The sequence below is a fragment of the Penaeus monodon genome, unplaced genomic scaffold (assembly GCF_015228065.2).
Source record: "Penaeus monodon isolate SGIC_2016 unplaced genomic scaffold, NSTDA_Pmon_1 PmonScaffold_457, whole genome shotgun sequence".
Lineage (NCBI taxonomy): Eukaryota > Metazoa > Arthropoda > Malacostraca > Decapoda > Penaeidae > Penaeus > Penaeus monodon.
Genome location: NW_023659408.1, coordinates 68,611 through 73,673, shown reverse-complemented (window position 1 = coordinate 73,673; position 5,063 = coordinate 68,611).

Genomic DNA, 5,063 nt, shown 5'->3' with positions numbered 1-5,063 from the left:
GCCGAAAACGGTGTTGTGTTGCCACGGACCGCTGCTGTATCTTTATTATTATATTATTATTATTATTATTATTATTATTATTATTATCATTATTATTATTATTATTATTATTATTATTATTATTATTATTATTATTATGTATATATATTATTATTATTATTATCTATATACTATATATATATATATATATATTTTGTATTCTGGCATCAGTGTCTCTACTCAAGTAAGCAAGCACCAGGTGGAATTGAAATCTTTTTATTTGTACCATTTACGAGTATTTCTTATTTAAAATATCCATCCTTAATTCCCGTAAACACCGATAAATCCAAGTCTTTATAATGACTTCTAATATCTTAACTCTAATTTACTTATTGGTTGTTACTTTCATAAGTTATACAGTGTTTTTTTTTTTTTAATGAAAAGTGTATTTTTCTTTATTTAAGTGAATACACTAGTATTATAAATCATATCTTAACATGATTTTAGCGCGTAAGAACTGACGCCAGTGAGCGAACAAGTCTCTATAGCATGTTTGCTATGTCAACATAACATGCTGTCACATGTTCCTAATCAGTTTCTGTTTGTGTGTGTTATATGTATACATATATGTAGCGTGTGTGTGGTGTATGGGTGTATATATGTAAACATGGCATATATACATATATGTATGTATATATATCTGTCTGTCCGTCTCTCTCTATATGTTTTTTTATATCAGTGTGTGTAGGTGTACAGAAACGATAAATAGCAATTCGAGGTGTAAATAATGTTTGAATGTCTATGTGTATACATAGCCTTCTATATCCAGGCTCATTTAATAATTAACTACCAAATATGTGGTCATAGTATGATATACAACATAAATATAAGGTAAGAGGTATGCACATGAGTCACCGCATTACTTCAATTGTATATGAGGATGCATACATAGATATATGTTTTACATAGATAGATCGATCGATCGATAGATAGATAGATAGATAGCTATAAATGTATGTATATACAGAGGAAGAGAGAGTACCATTTCATTTTTTCTCTTTATTGTCATTCATTATGTCAATAAGAAAAGCTACTGAATATGAGGTTTTCATAAGTAAAATTCCTAGTAATATATTACGAATAGTTTATGTATTTGTATACTTCGCTTGGGGTAAAGTAAAAGGGGATACCAAAATTAAGAAAAATCCAAGAAGAAATATTGTATATGAATGACTTTTTAGAAAGAAATATATATAAGTAAGTGACAACAACTAAAAATACGCCATTATAACAATAATACGTATAATATTGATAAAAAAATAAAAAATAAAATAAAAGCGAAAGCGATTCAATCTATTGAAAAGGGTTCCTACATCGCCCTTATTTGATCGTTCACGATGATGGACCCTTTAATTTATCGACACTTTAATAATCTAGTTTGCTTGTTGTGAATATCGTTTAAAAACATTAAGTTATTTGATCTAGTACAGTAATATTTGTCTTATATATTGCTAGGCTACACTAATTCAAAGTGTCTATGTTTAACGGACTGTAACCGACCATTCATCATTGGTGGTACTTTGAACTGTCTTCCGTCAAACTAGTCTTGCAAACGAGCAGTTCGGTGGTGTGTGATGGTTTATGCAGTGGTTAAGGCCAATATTGGTGTGTGACAGTGTGCATAGAGTCCATTTCCCTGTGGTATTGTCCGAGGCTTGGGCGTTTAGGTCTCCCCGAGACAAGAGCAAAGTAAAGTAAATTGAAATGAAATGGATTGGATTTTTTTTTTTTGTTTTTTTTTTTTTTTTTTTTTTTTTTTTTTTTTTTTTTTTTAGATAGTTGTTTTGCATTGTTGTTTTTGCTGCTGTGTTTGATTTTGAATAATGCTTGCTCTCTCTCTCTTCTCTCCCCCCCCCCCCTCCTTCTTGAATTTTTGATGCTTTTGTGTAGTTGTGTGTCCGTGGTCCTTAGTGCCTACGTGTAATTAGTTAGTTAGTGAGTTGGTTAGTTATTCCTTGTCCATGTGCTTTGTGAATGTGTTTGAGTATGTGGATGTGTGGTTGAGCATGTGAGTGTGTGATAGATTGATTGATTGTATGTATGGTTGAGTATGCTGGTATGCATGATTGAGTATGCGAGTGTGTGAATGTGCTTGTGTGAATGAGTGAGTTGTGTGAATGTGCTTGTGTGATATGAGTGAATGTGCTTGTGTGAATGAGTGAGTGTTGGTGTGAATGTGCTGTTGGCATGAATGGAGTGTGTGAATGTGTTGATGAGTGTGTGATGTGTTTGGTGTGGAATGTGCTTGTAAGTGGATGTGTGAAGGTGTGAATGTGCTTGTGGGAAAGAGTGAGGTGTGTGATGTGCTTTGTGTTCAGTGACTGACCTGTGATGATATTGCGTGGTGAGAATGTGATGATGAGATGAATGCAGTGTGTGATGAGTTGAGTGTGTGATTTGTGTTTGAGTGTAGGAATGTATATATGATAAGTGCATGTCCCGCATACGTATATGGTTGGTTGATTGTGGGAAAGGGTAAGGTGTAAGTGGTGCTTTGTGTTCCCGTCGCTCGCCTATGATGCGTGGGAAGAATGAATGAATGAATGAATGAATGAGTGCTTGCTGGTAAGAGTTGGTGTTGCAATCATGTTGCTATTGTGTGAATTTCTTGTTCGTTAATGTCAACAAGCTTGTTTACGATCTTGTGCATGATTGTAAGTTTGTGTGGCTGTCTGTGTGTGTGTGTGTGTGTCTTCGTGCCTGTGTGTGTGTCTTCGTGCCTCGAAGAGGTTCCATTCGTTCATTTGTTTGTGTGTTTGCCTATCTGTGTTTGTAGGTGGGAAATATAATAATAGCAGTTGTAAGCGTGTCATTGTGAGTAATAAGCCTGGCTTTTTTTTTTCTTTTTTTTTTTTTGGGTTTACCTTCTCAATGTTGGGTTACATACATACATACACACACACAGCCAGCCAGCCAGACTCGAATGTTGGCCGTACAATTATGCATCTATGTATGTATGTATGTATGTATGTATGTATGTATGTATGTCTACTGTTGGTTATGTAGATAGGTAGGTAGGTAGAGTATCTATTTATCTATCTGACAGACTGTAGGTGTTCTGTACTGGTGTCTGTGGTGAATCGAAGGAGTAGCTTGCATTAATTGTTTTACTTTGCTCTGTGTGTCTTTTTCTCCCTTCCTCTGTGTGAGCGTCTTTTTCTTCCTTCCTCTGTGGATCTTTCTCCTTTCCTCGGTGTGTCTTTCTGTAGCAGCGGCAGCGATCTCGTATAGCAATCTTGCTGACCTGTGTTCAAACCCCTCTCCTCCGTGTCTCATTCCTTTCACACAGGGGCTGGGTAATTTAGAAGCAAACTCAAACACACCTGCATGCATGCATATATACACTTGAGCAGCACACACGTGTCTAAACACCCTTAGGGAAGATACCTTAAACTTGTGGCTACACGCTTTTCAAATATTACTGCCCCAATGCACTCAAGTCGCACCAAAATGAAACGGTCAGCCATTTATCACAAACACTGACATTATATCTACTTTACTCTTTCTTCTCAGCATAGACGGCCTGCTGTATACATGGATCATGGAATACGCACACTCAAGACAAATAGACTCGAGGAAGGAAATAATGCTGATGCAAACAAATACAAGGAGAATAATGTTGCATTTCAATGATATTCCGTCTCACTCAAGGAAAAGCATGACTACTCAAATAATAAAATAAGACTCCTCATCACTTCCCTCACAGCAGTATACCAACATGTTACACCTGGTTGTTTGTTGTGTGTGTGTGTGCGTTTGTTTGTTTGTTTGTTTTTGTTTGCTTGTTGCTTGCTTGCTTGCTTGCTATGCATGATGTTGGTTATCAAGCTTACATTATCACTAATACTTACTCTAACCATACACACTTTAATGAAATATTCAATCTTACAAGCTTAATAATGATAATGATAACAAAACAAGCAAGAAAAAACAGTATTTGTAATCGCAACACTGGGGACTCATGTTTACCAACATGTTACACCTGATTGTTGTTGTGTGTTTGTTTGTTTGCTGCTTGCTTTTATGCATGATGTTGGTTTTCAAATTATCATAATACTTACTCAACCATATCACATTTAATGAACATACAAAGTTACAAGCTTAATAATGATAAGGATAATATTCCATTAATAACAATACAAACATTGACAGAAAAAAACAATATTGTAATCGCAAACTGGGGACTCATGTTTACCACATGTTACACCTGAGTGTTTGCTTTTGCTTGTGGTTTGTTTGTTGTTAATGAGTTGGTTATCAAGCTTAAATTAACCACTAAATACTTAACCATACACACCTGCATTTAATAGTGTAAAAGTAATAGATAACGATAACACAATAGTGGTTCAGAAAAACAATATGTTCAACACTGGGACTCGGAACCAGTTACCCTGGGGATTTTTTTGGTGTTGTTTTGACGCTGCTAACAACAAGCAGGCTGTCAACAATCGTCTATAAGTAGCTTGGTAACCTGATGTCCAAGCTTTTGGTTGGGGCTTGTTTGACGGTATAGTCTCGTTCAAAACCTTACCTCCGAAACCGAAGGTTCGCCCGGGATTCAGCAGATACAACGTGCGAGCGGTGGTCGCGCTTCTGCTTGGCATGCATCGTAGTGGTTATCTGCTACGATTCAAGTACAATCGTAACCTTAGGACACCACGGGAAAATTCAATGATTCCATAGATTGGCAGAAATACAACTTGTACACCTAGGCGACGCAAGCGTTACGGATTGCAGGCTTGTATACCTGGATGTTACAGCAACAAGCGGATGACGCTGCGCACACCCTTGTCCAGGCCCCTCCGCCTCATAGACTACGTTTGGTCTGGAGCGGTTTTTCTTGTGTAAGTAGCAAAGACTCCAAACTCGGTGCCCGTAGGAGCGAGTAAGGCTACAGGGGGTGAGCCCCCTGCCGTGCTGGCGTAGGCGCGAAGGCCCCGAGATCACTGAGGCGCTTTCTAAGTGACCGGACCTGCAGCAATACAGACTTGCTAGCTTGTTATCGACTAAAGGCTCACGCGCAC